Source organism: Amblyomma maculatum, unplaced genomic scaffold, assembly GCF_055883805.1.
Source record: "Amblyomma maculatum isolate TAMU_Amacu unplaced genomic scaffold, ASM5588380v1 scaffold_13, whole genome shotgun sequence".
Classification (NCBI taxonomy): domain Eukaryota; kingdom Metazoa; phylum Arthropoda; class Arachnida; order Ixodida; family Ixodidae; genus Amblyomma; species Amblyomma maculatum.
In genome coordinates, this window is record NW_028146738.1 from 28,201,414 (window position 1) to 28,221,512 (window position 20,099).

Genomic DNA, 20,099 nt, shown 5'->3' on the forward strand with positions numbered 1-20,099 from the left:
ATATAAATAAGGAAAAGAAACAGACCAAGTACAGAACCTTGAGGAACACTATAATCAATCATACTTGGATTCGAGGTGAGGTCGCTAATCGAACGAACTGATGGCTTGTAAGAAAAGCGTCAAGCCAGGTTAGAATATTTCAGTCCAGGTTAAGCTTCTGTAATTTTTATAGTAGTAAGGTATGGCAGACTTTATTAAGTGCTTTGAAAAAATCTATAATACGCCGTTAGCTAGTGAGTTACAATCAAGAATGGCATGCAACTTGTTAGCAAAAGATGCAACTTGGGTTTCTCATCAGTATGAGTTTCAAAAAATGTGCTGAAATTGGGAGAAGAGTTTCATTCCAAGTAATTGGCTCATGAAGTTCACAGGGAATGCAGGTGAGCGAAATTTGATTATTGTTTCTTCATTTGTGCAGCAGAATCAACTTTTCGACCTTTTCAAGCATCGTTGAAATTTTTAAAAACAGATGTTGAAAATGATACGAGGCACTGGAGCACGAACTATCACCTGAAATTTTATTGCAGAGAACACACATATGAATGCTTTATGCATAAAAACAGAAAAAAAACAATGTCAGCAAACCAACGTCAACAATGTTGCTATCGTATCGTTGAGTAAACGTTATAAATCTGTCACAAAAGATCATTTATCTTTTTTTGCTACCTGCTACCTTCCATGTGGCAGGTAGCAAACCCTGGTCTAATGCCTGCTGGAAAATTTGTTAATATATGCAAGAGTAAGCACTTGTAAATTTAAGAAACTTGGCATTATTCAGATTGGAACCCCCAGTGGCAGATATTTTACTGAGTTAATTTCAGCACGCCGTCAAGGAAAGCTGTGACTGGAAACATGGGCATATAACAGACTCGACTTGGAGAAGGGAGATTTATGGAGATAGAAAAACTGGCAATGAAAACAGTTCGAGAGGAGAAGCATATTCCAATACGTTTGTTAAGCATTTGTGAGCTAGATAGGAGAGGGAGAGCGGAAGTGGGAGCACACCTAACTTTCATCATGTGAAGATGCCCCTTCGTGGTGGGTATTGTTTTCTGTGACTGTGACATGGTTATTTCTGTAATGCTATCATTTATTGCATACAGCTTTTTGTTCATTTTTATAATAGTGAACATATAATAGCTATAAAATACCTTCATAGCTAAGAACAACTTCAAGCAAGTGTGCAGTGGGCTGTGAGAGTGTTGGAATCAAAATCATTCTTTTGAATACAACGAAAGTGGACAAAAAAAGCAGAAAATACATGTCGGCAACACACTGCAACACCATTTTTCTTGACGGCTCAGCACACACTTGCAGGAGCATTTAACTTTTCCTTGCAATATTAGTGCTTGGTTCATGTAAATTACTTGAGCAAGGGCTCATCAACAAAGTTTGTTTAAAGTGCACACACGTGCCAGACCTTGTTGAGCTGGTCAATCATACTGTTGGCAAATGCTTACGAGAGGATTCGGAAGTTCTTCAGCCTTCCTATTACTCTTTCAACATGTATTCAAAGGCTTGCATGCGTCTTGTCTCTGTTTCGTCATCTTCTGACAGTTGTGAGCACTCATTCATAAATGGGGGATGTTCAAGTGTAGAGAAAGCTGCTTGCGTTCCTCAACTATGGTGAATCCTCTGTCTGCCATTACACTGCGCCCAGGTAAGAACTTCTCAAGAGTGCCACATGACAGTGTTAAGGCCTTATCGGAGAGCCTTCCAGGTGCAAGATCAGAAATAAACTTGGCAAAGCCATTGGGGCTGCATACTATCAAGCCATTGGCTGCGTACAATCCATGATGCCATTGACTGTGTTGTATCTTTTTTCAGAGAACATTTCAGGTTGGTACTTATCACAGATGGCAGGTGGCATCAGTGTTTGCACCTGCATCTAATTTTGAAATTGGATGATTGCAGCCTTTTGATTAAAGCATCATTTGACCATCTGCTAGAAATATTGTGTATTTTTCTCTTACCTGACACAGCCTGTTGTTCAAGGAATCCAGCGAGGTGATTTATATCCATAACACCATCATCTGTGACATGCAAAACCTAATAAAGAATTTATTTTTATGAGCACAATTTTCAGTATGGATTGCACCAAGACATTTTCTTGCAATACAGCACATGTGATCAATAGAACTGTACTTGGTCATTTGCATTCATTCACTAGTAAAGCATGCAACATCACAACTTTGTGTGTTGTATTGGGATTTTTTGGTACATAAGCAACTAAGGCTATCATGCACCAAGAGCAAGGTTAAATCGTTTTGTGAAAAAGGAGAAAACAGGTGTGTTTAAACTAGAGTTTGCTTAGAAAGTCTCATTTTAGGAAATGGGTTGCATTGATTTTTATGGCGATGTGGAAAGCATGAGATTTGTTTACTGATGCACACTTGATTTATTCTACAGTTTGTGTAAGACATTTGCTTCCCTTAGAAAACTGAAAGCACAAGATAAATCTACAAGTCTGTCTTTGCCTAATATCAGTCTTGGGAGAAAAGGATTTTGTTGTTTTTAAAATGAGGTAAAATATTTTTTTCTTAGTGTTTCGAGACCTGTGCATGAGAATAAAACATGGTTAATAGTAAGTTAGCACATGGAATCTGCAGCAGTACCTGCTACTTAAGAAATTCATGCTATGACTACTTTGCAACTTTGTGTGTAGGTGATACAACCTGCTTATTTCAATAGAGTAAACAGCATTTTAACAGCAATAGTATTAACACAAGACCAACTTAACCAAATCTTAATGCTTCTGAGTCATAGCCGCTTGTTGATTGCCTGCTAACCAAAATCACAATCAATTAACCATATTTCCTTTCTTTCTCACTAATTCAATAGGGTAAGTATTGTTTTTAAGCAGGAACATTCAGCTGTTTTTGTTACTGCACAATACTTTTACCTCAACACAGTACTTATCTGAGCTGCTGATAGGCAAAGCACGAACCTTTTTGTGCCATGAAGAGCATAAAATTTGTTTTGAAATCATTTCACAGATTCAGCTCTACGCCACTGTTTGTGCATAATGCTCCTTTGGTTATACTCGGAAGCATGGAAATGTGGTGTGCACTGCTTACCTGTCGGCTAGGTCAGTTCCTCAAGGCCCATTTGCAAACGCATCAACACAAGGATCAACTGGGTTTTTAAAGGCAAAACAAACTTCCTGTTTTCGCCTTCTGCCTTTGGCATATTACAGAAACATAGTCACTTGGCTTTCGGATCTAGGAAAAACCAAAATGCATTGAGCCATTCATGTGACGTGAAGGTCGTGTAGTATTTCAGCTTTTTCAGGTCTTAACATCTCATATGCAAATTCATTTTTTTGGCTTTAGCTTTCATGTCTTTGACTTCATTGTGCAGCACTTGATAATTCAAGCTTTAGTACCCTGTTTGTCTGCTGCAACCGACTGCACAATTTTTTCATTTTGGCTTGTTTTTGCTGCAGTTTTGCTAGCTGTTTCTTAACTGTCTCTACTTCTGCATTTGTGCTGTCCAGTTTATCTTGAAGTATTCAAATTATCTCTTTTTGTGCAGCAAGTTTGTCAAGGACACTTTGCTCACTTTCTTTCGTGAAGCTGTAGTTGTGACCTACGGTTGCCCCATTTGAATTTGTACCATCGATGATGGTGTGGTCTGCTTTATCTCTACTGGTAGGCATTACTTGCAATGCAGAGTTGTTTTGAGTGGGCTAGTTGAAGCAATGAGAGAAATATCATTTATTTACAAAATAGTGTGGTTTTAGAAGCCAAAGTAGGCTCGTTAAAAGTCAAATAGCACTATTAAATGCCAGAAAGGTGTAAGAATAAGCCAAAAACCTATGTACTACATATCACACATCTAAGGCAAGACTACCTGATGGTCCCATTCACAAAATAAGAGCCAAGTATTTTTCTTGAAGGAGTTTGTTCACAATCAGCACATGGAATCTGCAGCAGTGCATGCTACATAAGGGATTCATGCTATGACTACTTTGCAACTCAATACTAAGCATTTAGATGCATTAACCTGCAGCAGACAGAAATCCGTACAATATATAAATGTGGGTGCCAAGTTTCTTGGCTAGAGTTAGTTGCTATACCTTTTGTATTAGCAGACGTCTCTCCATCACCTGTCGCGTCTTTAGGGGAAAGACAGTGGGAACTCGAATCATGTAGGTCTTTTTGCCTCCTTCAAAGTAGGCACCACAGACCCTGTGGCCTGATGTTAAATGAACCGGGAAAACCTGTAAACAGGATGATCATATAGCCTTACCAAGATACTTTGTTGGGCGAGTTGGTACATATTCATTATTAATTTAAAAAGCGTGAACAAGAAGAGAAAGCACAAGATAAAAGGAAGCCACAGTACAAGCGCTGACTCACAACTATGCCTAAGTCTTTACTCCAAGGCCCAGATAAAAACAAATATGACAAAAATGAAACAATCATGTGAAACAACCCTTGGGTTCACCCGCTGCACAAAAAATCACTCAAAATAGACATCTCTTTGCTTGAAAGAGCAAGAGAAGTCTTGCTGACACACTTGTCCATTGAAATAAAATATGATTAAACTATGTCTCTCGTTATCTTTTCTTTGTGGTGATACAAAATCCTAACCTGGTCAAGCATAGGCATACACTTCTTCTCCTTCTTCATTGTTTCATATGAATGGCAATGTGAGACCAGAAATGTTTTGTCCTTGCTACATTGCAAGTTGTTCCGGTGTTCCAGTAGTCTTGTTAATACAGCGTCCTGTTCGTCCTATATAACAGGCTCCACAAGAGAGTGGAAGCCTGTACACAACACCAGTCTTGCTTCTAACAAATGGGTCTCTATGTTTCACACCACATTCTTGCTTCTTCGATTCTCTTTCCCTTTGAATAGCCAGGCAAATCCTCTTCATCTTGAGTAGGGTGGTCAATGCGACGTCGATGCTATGCTTCTTACATTTTTGAGGCCATGTGAAATTCTGTGCACATATGGTACCACCACAACCTTCCTCTTCTTCTCACCGATGCTGGGCAGAGATTTCTCTCTGTGCGATCCTTTAAGGCTCTTCAGTACCCGGCAACTGGCCTCCATTAATAACCGACTCCCAATAACCGGCCTTTGGAATTCTTGTCATTTGTCTTTCAAAACGCTTGCCCATGCCGTGGTAGCAAGATTTCTTCAACACATTTAACAAGCATGTGTTGATCATCCCATTCTTCACTAATTTGGAATGCCCAAATTGGAGCTTAGCAAGGGCTTCACTGATCTCGGGTTGTATTCTCAACAAACATGATCCTCACCGAACTGAATCAATAAATCCAAATTCTGCTACCGATCGTCAACTGGTTCTTCAACAGTAAATTCCAGCCCGGATCTATCTCTATAAAATCATCAATAATGTCCCTCATTCGTTGATTGAATCCTTCACGGTCTGTGAATACTAAAAAGTCGTGTATATATATATATATATATATATATATATATATATATATATATATATATATATACGCCAGCCAGTGACAAGAAGTGATAAGGGTGCCGGCGGTGTCTCTGTGCTGTGCAGTTAGTCTGTTACGTGCGGACCACATTGCGTATAGAGCCTCCATATTGACAATATATATATATATATATATATATCATTACCGTTGTGCCAAGACAGCTCCGAGGCCAACGCCACTCGCATCAGTATGGACCTCGGTGGGTGCTGTCGGGTCGTAGTGGCGAAGGATTGGTGGCGAAGTCAAAAGACGGCGCAATGCGTTGAACGCTTCGTCGCACTCGACCGACCACGCAGTTAAGTCATTGTTTCCTCCGAGCAGTTTCGTCAGGGGTGCAATTATTGAAGCAAAATTCTGCACGAAGCGCCGAAAATAGGAGCATAGACCTATGAAGCTTCGAAGTTGCTTGAGCGAAACCGGCTTAGGAAACTCCGCCACTGCGCGCAGCTTGGCCGGATCAGGGCGAACACCTTCCTTAGAGACGATGTGCCCCAAAATAGTCAACTCCCTGGCACCGAAGTGGCACTTCTTGAGATTCAGTTGCAGGCCGGCGTCAGTAAGGCAAACCAAAACTTGCCGCAAGCGCTCTAGGTGCGTAGCGAAGTCGGTGGAAAAGACAACAATGTCGTCCAAGTAGCAGAGGCAGATGTGCCACTTGAACTTCCGCAAGATGTTATCCATCATCCTTTCGAATGTGGCGGGCGCATTGCACAGACCGAAGGGCATCACATTAAATTCATAGAGGCCATCCGGCGTCACAAATGCGGTCTTCTCTCTGTCACAGGCGGCCATTGGTACTTGCCAGTAACCTGAACGTAAATCAAGAGATGAAAAGTACTCGGCACCTTGGAGGCAATCAAGAGCGTCGTCTATACGCGGAAGGGGGTAATTGTCCTTGTGGGTAATCTTGTTGAGGCGCCGGTAGTCGATACAAAAGCGAAACGAGCCATCTTTCTTTTTCACTAGCACCACTGGTGAAGACCAGGGGCTTTGTGATGGACGGATTACAATATATATATATATATATATATATATATATATATATATATATATATATATATATATATATATATATATATATATATATATATATATATATATACATACATATATCTTGCAAACATGCAGATATTCCCACGTAATGTACCGCGCAAAAGGCAAAACGCTCCGCTTCTACTTACCTCCAAGTCTGTCAGGCTCTGTTGATATTTGCGATCCATTGCTCTCGGAGCTTCCTGGGAAAAATGTAAAACCCGAGGCCTTTTTGCTTCCTGTTGTTGTAGCAACCGGCACACAACAATTGTGCACCCAACCAACGTGAAAGGTCAGTAAACACTGATTATTTACTTCATCCGGCGGGCAGCTCTGCGCTTGCCGCACGCATATCCAACGCCAAAATCCAACCGGAAGTACCACAACTACCAGAATGCATTACAGCAGCGGTGGCGTATCGCAATTCCTTGTGAAATCGGTCCAAATTGCCCATCATGGCAGCCCATCCAGCAAAACCCGCCTCACTACTTCTTTGAAAAGAAAAGCAGAATGCGTATGTTTGGCATTGGCTTTGCAAGATGACAAAGGTGCTGAACTGACGAATTTCTCAATATGTTAACATTGGCACACGCCGAGACCATTTAACCGGATATACACAAAGGTTCTGTGCCCTGCTTGTAACAATAACGCATCCTGATGGCAAAGTTTTTTACACACATGCTCAAAAAATCAGCGCGGACATATACTTCAATAAACAGTCCCATACAGTTCCGCGCCGCAGCACGTGTTAATTAGCCAACAGAGCCCTTGTTTGCTGGAACTGGAGCTTTCAATTTCACAGCGAGAACTAATTTAGGACTAATGAAAGACGCCATTGTCTCATGGGTTACGTTGTCTAGCGCATCCTGATGGCAAAGTTTTTATGCACATGCTAAAAAAATCAGCACTGACATATATTTCAATAAACAGTCCCACACGGTCAATAAACTGTCCCATACGGTTCCGCGCCGCCGCACGCGTTAATTAGCCAACAGAACCCATGTTTTCTGAAACAATTTCACAGCGAGAACTAATTTAGGACTAACGAAAGACGCCATTGTCTCGTGGGTTATGTTGTTGAGCACATACCAAGTTGCAGTCGCGCAGTGATGCCATCGCCACCACACCAATGCTTCGTTTGGACTCCAGCTCATCATGTGTATATGTAGAATAAATAAGCTAAACATTATTTCATACACAAAATGCTATTATGCCTGTGCTTTCTCAAGAACAAAAGATTGCGGTGAAATCATAAGCCTAACACACAAAGCGATCGGTAAAACCGGACAAAGTGGCGTAGCCTGCCTCGTTTTAGCATGGTCTTCAAGATCTCCAGAAACACGCAGGCCTCTTCCCTCATCTTACCAGTTGCTCGGAAAAATAACGCGTCTGTAAGTAAGACAAACCAGGACGTGCAGCAGCTTACCGTGTCCGCAAAAAAAGGACGCGTCGATGAACCCCGAGATTCCATGCAACAAGTAATGAGGACCCCGTCGCTTCCCTACTGGTACTCACTGCTTGAACGCCGGCGTCTCAGCATCTGAGTAAATGTTTATTGAACTACTGTTCCTGTATATTATTAAAATCTGCCAGACCTAAAAAAACACGAGTTTTTTTGGTTGAAGAACGACCACACAAGCGCATGCAGGTGTTGGACGCCACCGGAAGCAGCCTGGTAGTTCAAAACTGGAAGTTAGAAAGCGAATGCTTTGTGTTGTGCACTAATAATTTCTTATTTAAACATTTTTTTCAAAGGGACCGAAGCGCTCGAAAGAACGAACAAGAAACTAAAATAATGATGTCACGGGATATTAAAATGCTAAGTGTTCTGGCAACACTGGTAGCGACCGTGATGTCGTCAGGGGCGTGATCGAATTTTTGCTGCTAGATGCTGTGTGTGGAAGGTTCAGCATGGGCCGCCTAGGAAGTACTTTTAGCTTTCCACCATGCAGCATACGCCCTCACCATCAATTCTGAGATGGTCACCACACCTCAGTGTGCTTCCGCAGCTAACCAATGCATTCCTGGCAGCATTTTGCTCGCACAGTGATGCGTTGTTGTTGTTGTTGTTGTGGCTGTAGGAAGAAGGAAAAGAAAATGCATGGGCCTGCTACTGGCTCTGTAGCTGAGCCACCTCAGCTGCCTCGTGCGGACAGAAGAGAAAATAGAGAAGAAAAAGAAGAGGAAGAGAAAGACGCGCGCCGCAACAGCCCCTGTGTGGGTATGTGCCACCAATTTAGAGAACAACAGCAGCAACAGCCGTCGTCCACCACTGAAGCAGTGGCGGGTGCAATAACGGCCTACAACAAATAAAAATTCCATGTCAGGCTAGCCCGCGCCGTAACCGGCGGTGACCTACGCATCACTGAGGAGGGTGGGTGCTCCTGGCCCTGATAGGGCTGGGTTGGGACAGGCGCCAACCCAGCCCTATCAGGGTCAGGAGCAGCCACCCTCCTCAGTGATGCGTCCGGCAAGCAGCGGAAGGCAGCTTCGCCATTGAGGCATACACCGAGCCTTCTGTGTCAATGTGCACGCCAGAGCTGAGATAAGCACTTGAGAATCATTACCTTCGCTTATAGATTGTTTGCCATTCAGAGCAGACACGTGCTCGTCTTCAGTTTCAGAGTGTGCTGCTGTGAAGCTCCCCGCTGACAGCGGTATGAAAGTCAACTTTAGAACTTAATAGGTACGCAAGGCTTGCTCTCACAAACAGCACTTTATCCTACTGGACCATTGAGAAAAGTTGCAGGACTTGCTTTCCCAGCTGTCCCGCCGTTCGCTCAAAGTATTTTGTAAAACAAAACCGTTCCATAGAGCAAGGCTGTGTGAAACTCGCAAAGACCTGGTTAGCTTCAGATACCTTTGAACTGTTCCGTAATAAAGATTGAAACTTCAAGGATGATACTTGGCTTTTCAGGGCACGCCAACTCGTTATCTTATCATTTGGGTACGCTGATACGTCATACACGCTTTAACATTTTCCGAATGATGCCGCGTCCTCCATTTTTCTGCTTAATCGCCTGCGGCGGACTGAAGGAATGCGGGGTCGATAAATAGACAGTCGAACAGTATGCTTTTAATATCTGATGCTCCACAATCTGTATTGTGTTGTTGACGGCATCACATACTCTGTGCAATCGCTAAATCCACCTGTGAAGGTAAAACAACAGTCCTCTGCTTTTTTTTTTGTTGTTGTTTTCGTCATTCTACAAGTTTTTTTTACGGAGTTGCAAAGATGGCATGCAATATTTGAGAGAACCCTTGCTCTGTTTTGGTGGTTGGTTGATATCCAGCTGAGCATGTGCGATAATATTACAAGAGAACTGTACTGTATTTGATAACAGCACAATGCATGGTTAATGTAATGCTTGATCTGTAAATTGCTTTCGTCGTCCACTTTCTACTGCAGCCCTTATGTTGTCCTTGCCTGTGGCATCTGCTACAGAAGCCAGAACACTTTAGAAACCCTACCCTGTGACAGTAATACTAAAGAGAGCTACAGATGAAACAACTGCCAGCACTAATGAGTGTCTAGCAGGAAACAGAGTCTGCAGCCATGTGCTAGGTCTTCTGCAGCTGCTCACCTTCCTTGAAAAAGGTGGCTACAAAGAGGCACCTCCTGAGCTATCCTGCACTGAGCTACCCCAGCATTGGAGATGGCCTGGGCGAACAGGACTCAAACTAGCAAGTGTACAGACTATTGACTGCCAACAGGTACATGATGGTGGATGCACTATGCCCAAGTGACTGAAAGTTTCGACGTCTAAATGACAAAGTGATGACAGTTGCAAAGTTGTCGGCTCAGTGCAAGAGCATGGAGAAATCCTGGGGAGCCCTGGGAAGAACTTCGTTTCCTTCCGTTCTCAGCAATATGCTACCTTTAGTGCCAACAAAGTCTGGCTTGGCACCACCCGGCTCACCTGCGACTAACCACCAGTCTTGCCAGCTGTCTGGGTGTGCAGCTTTGCTGGGCAACCTGCTGCCTGGCAGAGATCAGATATGCACTTTTTTGAGCATCAAGCTTTTTGTCGATGCTGATGAGCATGTCTGAGGACGATGCTCGAGTGCAGAAAAGGCTATATTTGATGTAAGTATCTCAGCAATATAACTAAATAGTTCTGCTATTTTGCAAACTGAAAGGGTGTTTATTGAAAATTTTGATTGCATTGTGACTTAAGTCATTGAAGAAGACATTGTCACAAAGCTTTTTCCAGTAGCTTTCATGTGCCCTCGTTTGTACCCTCACCAGATATATGAAAAAAAAACTATTGTATGCTGGAATATGAGAATATAGATATCAAGGAGAAAACAATGGCGCTGCTGAAGGATGACACATAAATGCCTAAAACACCATTTCCAGCTGTGATAGGTTTGTATGCAGTGGTATATAGACAGTGTAGGATTGCATGTCAAAGGTGTCAGTAGTTATGAGGCTGGATCACAAAACGAGTTGTGCTACCAGTTGATCATTTGTTTGCTACATCTTTAATTACTGCTACAAAAAGTTAAGGAGCTCTGCACACTACAAGGTGCAGAGCAGTTGTACACCATCAGTTGTTTCATGTGGGCGCATGCTACACAACATCCCAGTTGTGGCAGCCATTTGTCTATGGCCGTGAAAAGTAAGGCGCCTGTATACTGTGTACTGTCAATGCACATTAAAGAACTCCTGTTGGTCGAAACATCTGGAGCTTTCCACTATGCGTACCTCATTCTAGAGTCGTTTTAGAATGTTAATACTCTATAAACTATCTAAGATGCTGCCTAAATTACCCCTATTGCCTGACAAGGCCTTTGTCTCCATGATCCCATAGCTTAAACAGCATTATTTTCTCAGCACTTAGTTCTTTACTTTAATGCTAGTTTCCCATACATTAATTATTGCAGCTGATGGGAACTAGGTACTTGCTAAGCAAAGGGGTACTCGAACTTTTACAGCAGTAACCAATGTGTGTGCCTGTATATTCTCTGTCTTGGTTTATATATCAAGCCATTTGCTGTACAGCTATCATCTTGAATAATGGGCATTCAAGAAAGGGAAAAAGTGCTTATTTTTCTTCGCAGATACTAATCAATGAGCATAGCTGTCATTGTCCAAATTGTTGCAGCCTGGAATTATCTGGCTGCTTATAGATAACATCATGCTGTGATTGAATCCAAACAGCACTTTTGTTTCGTACCTTACAGTATATCTTTAAATCTTCTTACATATTTGTAGAAAATATCCATGCCGGCTGAAGGCACTCCTGAGCTTGAGAAGAACATGCAGCAACAAGCATAGAGCCAACCTTGGATTGACGCTCACTGACACAGGCTGACTGCTTCAGCCTCTGGCAAGGTGATGATGAGAAAGGAATGGGCGCAGAAAGATCTGCGCAGCTTGCTCAATCCCAAAGACCTTTCCAGCACGTGAGCCATTCGATAAGATAGAAAAAATGAGGCTATTGCTGTCGAGTGCTATGTGGAAGTGCTAAGAAAGCAGGGGCATGATGTGACAGTAAAACACTATGACATTGTTGCTTCTTCATGTCCGTGGTTGGGGGCATCACCCAGCAGGTTGGTGTTTGACCCAGAGGAGGGAACTTTTGGAGTCCTTGAAGTTAAATGTCTGTACTCGTTGAAGGATTCTGATGTGGAATCAATGAAGGCTTCTGACTTTTATGCTCAGTTTCTTGACAATGGTGAGCCTAGGTTATCACAGTATCATGAGTACAATACTGCCAGTTAACCGGACAGATGGCCTTGAGCTCCTGCAAGCGGGGGACTTTGTTGTTTTTTCTCAGGACTGGACAATCATTGAGAAGGTGTGCTTTGAATATGCCCAGTGGGGAGCAATGAAACCTCACCTAGATTATTTTTTTAATGATATGCTGCAGTACTTTTGCCATCAAGTACAGATCTCGTATAGAAATTATTCTACTCTTAATATGCTATTTTGTGCACATTTTCTACTCACCATCAAATCATTCAGTGTGCACTGTTCATTACTACATTCTTGTCACTGCAATTTTTTGCCCTTGACTTTTTATCTTCATGCTATCTACTTTGTACTGTTCTGCACTGTTTGTTCTACCTGAGTTAATATTTCTTTGCTTCATTGAACTGCAGTACATATTTTAATCTTTGGACTTCTAGTCTTCTTACTATTCCTGTATGAAACTGCATACATTTTTTATACTGTCACCGACAGTTGACTGTTCCTTCAATTCAAATGTCACAGCCTAAACAGGTCACAACCATCGTTATGATTCACCCTACACAAGATGTTATTCTTGCTGGGCTTCTTTAATTTGGGTAGCTACATCGCTAAACAGTATGCTTCACAGTGTTTGCAAGGTGCATCAGTCTGGCATATTTATAGCCTTTTGGAAAAACGCAGGCTTATGCTCCTGAGAATGCAATGTAGCTTTCTGTGCATCTCCAAAGTTCCAGATATCTCATAGATGCAGGGAACTCTCATCCTTAAATTTCAGGGCTTCCTCCAGCGCTACAAGAATTCCACTACATGTCTTATAAACAAATCTTGTGAGATGTATATGTTTGACAAAGTTCATTCGAATGTGAGCTACAATGCCCATGGCTTTGAGCTTGGACCAACTTCACCTGTCACCTGTGCAGCTGGACTTAACAGAGCTGGAATCCGCACATTACTGGTTCAAAATGCTGACAATAGAGTTAGCCAAAATGATAGTTACACATCGCAGTGCAATATGAATTGTCACATCTGCCACAAAATAGGCTGGTGCTAGGTGATGCAGCCCAAGCCAAATGCCATGCACTCTGTCATCGATGTGAAACTTCTGTATGGTGCAAACCATCAAACGTTTCAGTGATATAAATTGGCCATGTCATAAAGTACTTGTTTCTGATATTCTTTAGCTGTTTCTGGTCCATGCTACTGTTCGTCACTTAAAATGAGCTTGCCCAACATGTAATGCTTTTGTTCCAGAACTTTGTTCAATTTTTTGTGTGTCCTATATTGTAATTACACGCTTAACTGGTGATTGTGTTGCACAGATAGCTTCTTGCACTATTCAATGCTTACATCATGGAACTTGTATGTGTTAAGAAGTGACATATGGTACATAAAATAGCAGAATAAAGAACACTGCAAGAAGTGATTCTACTTGTTAACTCTTCATTTATTGCACTCTGCACTAGTTCAGATCTGCTTGACAAGAGCATGCACTCATACTCGACTTAGCATGCTTCACTAGTAGACTCTTGCTTCGAGATAAGGGTTGACTGAAAATTAGTCAGTATGGCAACCACAGTCCACATCTGATTAACTAATGGTGCCAAGGTGAGAGGAACAGGGTGGCCGAAAATGTGGAGGGACTTATTTCGCTGTATTTTCTCTCAACATGAATCCTGAGAGATGCAATTTTTTGCATTGCTTTCACTGCTTCTGCTGAAAACTTCCTGTTACACAAAAATTGAGGAATGTTCAGGCCCACACCTTTTTTCTCTAAAAGATCTCCAATCTTGAAACCTTTATCAGCCATAACAGCATCTCCTATGTCAAGTTGAAGGTTTGGAAAGCCGCTCTAAATGACTAGTTCTCTGTCGGAAATTGAGCCTGCAAACAGTTCCAAAACAAAGGACAGAAGGCCATTTGGCATTATGCTGATAAGTCCTTTGAAAATGTTTGCAGACTAGTAAAATATGTGCTTGACTGAAGTGCTAGCGAGCTAAGCACTGCACACTTCAGTCGCATCCAGAATTGCTCTAGTTGCTGGATACTTTTTGACAAACACAGCAGGCATAGTTTCATCCAGTTTCTCATGCTGCCCATAGAGGTAAGTTCTTCAGCTTGGTATAGAGCAGACTGATCCACGTTGTGCACATCCTGCACGTTGTGCAGTCCTGCTCGAAGAGTTAAAGTCAGTCTGACCAGAACAAGAAAGAGCTCATCGTCCTTGGTCAACTTTCTTTTTGTTCCTTGACTATACAGGTCCTTTGGTTTTCTGTACTGCAAGTTAGTGTTGTCGTCTAGGTGGATATATTTTAGCAATGCAACAAAGTGTTTGTAATCGGAGGGCCCTGTATAAAACATAAAACCCTCATTTGATTCTTTAATGTGGTCCAAGCAGAAAGCAGCAGTCCTTGACTTTTCTGCTTCAAGCTGATGCCGCAAAACATTGTTGCCTTCTAACTTATAAACTGCCATTTTTGTTTGTGCCAGTTCATTCCTTAGAGTGCTACACTGTACCTTCAGTCACTGAATTTCTATGGCCTGCGTCAACATCAATGCTTGCCCTTCTGCAAGGCAAATTGCTGTATTTCAGTTGGCAGCTGCTTATCTGCAATGCAGACTTCACTTTGCACTTCTTCCTGTGGTGTTGAACTGTGTTGCTCTTGCGGCTTTGTCTTTCTTATGGAAAAGGTGTGAGTGCTTTCGGAGCCTTTATTTTTTTTGTGCACACAAACATGAACACAGTGGGAACCACTTCATCTCTGAGCATTTTTTTGCCGCTCCTGGTACAAAGTCATCTGCTTTGAAGTGTTTTGAGCACGCCTGTGTATGCAATGCGACTTGAAAAATTCGAGAACACTTTGGCGGCTAAAGTGATGTAAGGCGAAAGGCTGAGTGCTGCATTCTGCTACGCGACTGTTACGCATGTAGCGATGAATGCTGCTACGAGTAAAGCGAGCAGCTGCTCTTTCACATTCTGCAAGTACATTTATTCAGTGAATTCTGCTTGGCAGCAACTAGATCGAACTCAGTTTTATGCTTACTGTTGTGTGGTTGATTTTACTGGGTGCACAATATTGATTAGTAATTAATAATTATTATGCAACTGTTGCTAATAAGTAATTATTATTATTCAGTCGTTATTAGTAATTAGACATTACCTAGCAATTAGTCCTTAGTCAGTATGTAGCGATAAGTAATTTGTATTTTGTAGTCAGTGATTAGTAATTCATTCATCAAAAATTCATCATTGATCGGCATATTGCCATAAGGCACGCATTCGTGCATACTGTGGTGGCACCCTGTGATTGGTCGAGACCTCCATAACGTCACCTCGTCTCGACCAATCAGAGCTGCCGCAAAAGCCTGACACTTCTGCTGATGACAGCAGTAAGGCAATAGAGGCTTTCACCTTAACCCAGACAACCAGGTGGTATCCTCTGGACATTTACCTAATATTGCCATGAAGATATCCGATATCCATATAATTTATGGACATTATATGGATATCGGATATCTTCATGGCAATATTAGGTGGATGTACAGAGGATACCACCTGGTTGTCTAGGTTATTAAGGTGAAAGCCTTTATTCCTCATCATTGTCGTCAGTAAAAGTGTCAGGCTGTGGACATCCACCTAATATTGCCATGAAGATATCTGATATCCATATATCCATAAATGCCCACATGATGTCCACTGGACATCCTCTGGACACGTGCTCTGTTGCAGAATGGAAATCCACGTCCTGGGAAGACCCATTAAGATGACAAGAGAATATCCTGTCAACATCTACAGAACATATTTGAACTTTCTTGCGATGTCTTACTGACATCTGTTCTCAGTCTTCTGGATGACCAAAATGAATGTTCTGGACATGAAACATACATGCATTCTGAAAACCCCATCGAACTTAAGCAGTTACTTCATGCACATATAAAAAAACATGGACTGACAAGCTAAAATCCTTTTGAATTTTTTTATTTACCGCTGCTCAGTTCTTTTGCTTGGTCCCTTTGCTTGCTCCATTTGCTTCATTCACCACCTTTAGTGAGCTGCGAAAATAAGAAAAAGCACAAACTGATGACAAGTAAGCCATGGAGGAATTTTAAAGTAATGACTGATTCCAGCAAAAGAGGAAAATTGTTACCAATAAAAAACAGCCGAAACAATCCATCCCTTTCCACCATGTTCTCCTTGCCTCAAAGACCGCGCACCAGCCTTTTTATTGAAGTGAACTAGAAGCTGCTTTGCAGCTTTTTTTTTCTTTCTCCTCGTTGAGGTCACATGTCCAAATGGCGGGAAAACATCACCCGCGGGAGCAAGATGGCGCGACGGCACGCCGCACCAGTCGACGGCCAGCCTGTGCAGCCTCCGTGTGGGCGCGATGCTTACTGCCTAGTTTTATCGTATGCTTTTATTTCGCGCAAATTCAATCGGTATCAACCTCCTGCAGCAGTTACCATTCAAAAGAACAGCCCACATGTGCAGCTGATGACCGCAGCCTCTCTGTACTGATTCTTCGTGCCGAAGTTCACCAAAACATGTGTAAGTACATTATCTTTCAGTCTTAATCAGAAGAGCTTTTTTGCTCAATACGATATTATACTGCTTTGGAGTATATGCTGACCTTGTTACTCCTTGCATCTTTTTTTTTTTAATTTGTGTGTACGCTGATTGCGCAGGAAGACGTGCTGCACCGATTTGGAAACAAGGCTGCAGCGGTGGCAAATTGGCTCATTTCGCTGCAGTCTGGGGACCTTCCTATCGACCAGTTAAATCCAATTAGCACAGATTTTGTTCGATATGGCAATATACTAGCTGCAACTAACAATTGTTTCTGGAGCGTGTATATATATGCGCATCTAAATTGTTACTACGTGCACTTTTTTTTCATAATCACTATGTGTGCATTTTGCTCTGATTGCGCTGGAAGGCGTGCTGAGTCGATTTGGAAACGAGCAACGTAGGTGGAATTAGCTCGTTTCAATGCAGTCCGATGTCCGGTCTGCTCTGCCCCAAAATGCTCGTCTTTCACTTCTTCATACGTGTATACCGATCAGGTAAGTTAAATTAGTGCTGAGTTTCTTTGATACGACAATGTACTGCAACTAATTATGTATTGTGCTGAGACATGCGCATGTTGTTATTGTTTGTTATTGGTATGCGGGCCTTGCCGCTGATCGTGCTGGAAGATATCAGCTGATCTGGAAACTGGCTGCGACAGTGGAAGCTCGTCTCACTAAAGCCTGAGGTCCTTGGTCTCCTGTATACCAAACCGTTGGCTTTTACTTCTTCATGGCGGTGCACTTGCCGGACAGGTATTAGCGCTGATTTTGTGCGGGAAATTCGATAATAAACAGGGCGCCAAAAATTATCCGACTCGCATCGATTGGACGCATGCAACCCAGTTAGATGTGAAATGCTATCACTGATGAATATTGCAGCCCCCCTCGCCATAGGAGCGATCAGAAGCTGTACAAGGATCATTGTTGCTGCCAAGCCGAAGCTCTGTACCAGGGTACAACATTTATGCAAAATTATTATTTCTTTTTGCTGCTGTAGTGATATATATAGACAAGCGTCAGTCCGTGATGTTAGTAGAGATGCGGTGGCGCTGGCAACAGCAGTGACTTTCAGGTGTAGGCAAAAGCCCGTGCCGTCTGCATTGGATGCGTGGCTTTTGCTGTGTTTTGGAGCATAATTTCTGATATATTCCTGCAACCTGCAGCGCATAGGTTGTGCCACTAGGCACAAAAAGAAAATGGCCCCTGTTTTCACATGTTTCTTGTGGTCGGATGAAGACAAGAGCGGAGGGCATCAGCGTTGAGCACGGCAGGTAGTCCCTTCAGTGACGGATTGCCTTTGCGGCTAACAAGCATCGCATGAACGTGATCAATTCATCTGCAACTCTTAATTTCCCTAGTTGCTCTTCGGCCGCACAATGAAGAGTGCAATAGCAAATGCTTGCAGCTTGTACACATTTTGTTGTATGTAATATCAAGTCATAAGAAGTTCTGATGTGATATAGTGTGTGCGTATGTTCTTAAGCAAAAGTGCAGCAAAGCCATGCTGAGACATCCCATTCACCTGCAGTACTGTCCAAGTATATGTTCATACAGAGAAGGACACAAAAGCTGCTACGAGGGGGACTGCAGTTACTTTGAGCGGTCACTGCAGCGCAATATTGCTGAAACAGGCCTGGTTTTGTGAAGTTAAGCTCGAGATCTGTTTTCACTTTCGTGAGTTTCAACATGTGACTTCATCACCGGTCCATAGAAAGTGAGTAAACATCATTAGGATCCCGGCACAGTTATGCAGCGTTATTCTTCAGATTATTAAATTTTCTTTTGAAGGTGATTAGGAACCTGACGAACGAATTAAATATCGACGTACAACCTAGCACTGATCGAGCAGGATATTAAAGTATGGTATATATTATGGCATTTAATGTCCCAAAGTGGATTCGGCTATGAGGGGTGTAAAATAAGCAGAATAAGATCACATGCATTTGAATAAAAATGTTCCAAGTATATTAAAAAAAAAGATCAGCAGATTGCTTAAATTTCATTGCAAGCGATAATGGAGAACGTTGCATTTACACTCATGCACCTCTCCTGTAGAGCAAAGAGAACAAAATGAGAGCATTCTCAAGAACCTTCATGCATATATAACCCTGTGACTGACCTTGATGCATCCGTAAGAATCGAAACAGACGTGAAATTTTTTTTTTTTCGACCAGGACAAAATAAGTTGACAGCGCGAATGCTACAAAGAAGATTGAGTTCTTATGCGGTGGAATTCTGTACAGTGCAGGTGCAGGTACAGTGGGCTAGAAATATGATTTCTAGTTTCCTATAGTTACCGGCAATATTTTCTTTAGAGTGAAGGTGCTTGGAGAAGTGGAAAGCCTATCAGAAGAGTCTTCATATGAAAAACAGACTTCCAGTCATTCATATCGTTGCCCTTTTTTATGCACTAGCAATAGGCCCAGGAGTTGAACAGTGTTGAATATTAGATTTCCACTATAGCCACCCACCATAGACGCACGCTGTTGAGGCCACGGCGAAGGGAGCCAATGCAGCTGTTGGCCGGGTAATTCCAGCAGTAATTGGCTCCAAAAGTGCTAAACTATTCTCCAGGCATAAACCAAGCTATTTCTATGCACAAGCGAAGCTTACCCTTTAGAATATTTGCACACGAGAACTGGTATTGAAGGCAGCATAGCTTGGCACTGTGTAGACAGGCTGCATTTTTGCCTACACCCCATGTTGCTGTTTGATTGCAGCGCCTCCTTACTATACGTGAAAACTGATGACTGAGCAATGTGGCAGGCTGGCAAGGTAAGTGCACCAGCATTCATTTGTGGATTTTGAAATGATATCATGGTGCACACAGAATGAGCCGTTTCACACTGTCATATGATTGATTTTGCTCTGTGCACTTCCTTTCTGGGCAAGCAGCTGTATTCTCATGCAGATTATTTTCTTCTGCTCGCATGCTGATGAGGTGTTCAGCTAACTTGTGCCAAGCTTTAAAAATTTACAACAGGCTCTATAAGCTTCTGCTAGTTGAGCTGTCTAGGTAGTCGTCTTGGCTGCTAAGATTATTTTTTAATGTAATGCAGGATTGTTAAATAACGCAGATAAAGCAGATGACTTATTATTAAATATCAGAATGCTTTTGCTATAAAAGTTGCATCTAGTTTGAGAAACCTGAGCTGTTTTTACAAAATAAACTTATTGTAGGTTTCATGTAAATATAGCGGGAACTGTTTGTTCTGCCACGTCGGAATCCCTCATACGTGCCCCGACTTAGAAACATAGTTATTACACAAAGATGTAATCAATAAATATGCCGCCTTTTACAATGATGTTTCTATGACAAGTGTGGACACTTGGTTTTGC

General features: G+C 42.2%; 1 long non-coding RNA gene and 1 pseudogene across 1 annotated transcript in view; both read right to left on the reverse strand.

Annotated features, from left to right (window-relative positions):
* Window positions 1-1,363: 1,363 nt before the first annotated feature.
* LOC146172462 (uncharacterized) lies at window positions 1,364-2,006 on the reverse strand (annotated as a pseudogene).
* Window positions 2,007-16,157: 14,151 nt separating this feature from the next.
* LOC146172463 (uncharacterized) overlaps window positions 16,158-20,099 on the reverse strand; it is a 122,420-nt gene continuing 118,478 nt past the window's right edge. The window contains exon 6 of the long non-coding RNA XR_014702474.1: window positions 16,158-16,247. This is a non-coding gene — a long non-coding RNA (uncharacterized LOC146172463). The remainder of the gene's footprint in view (window positions 16,248-20,099) is intronic.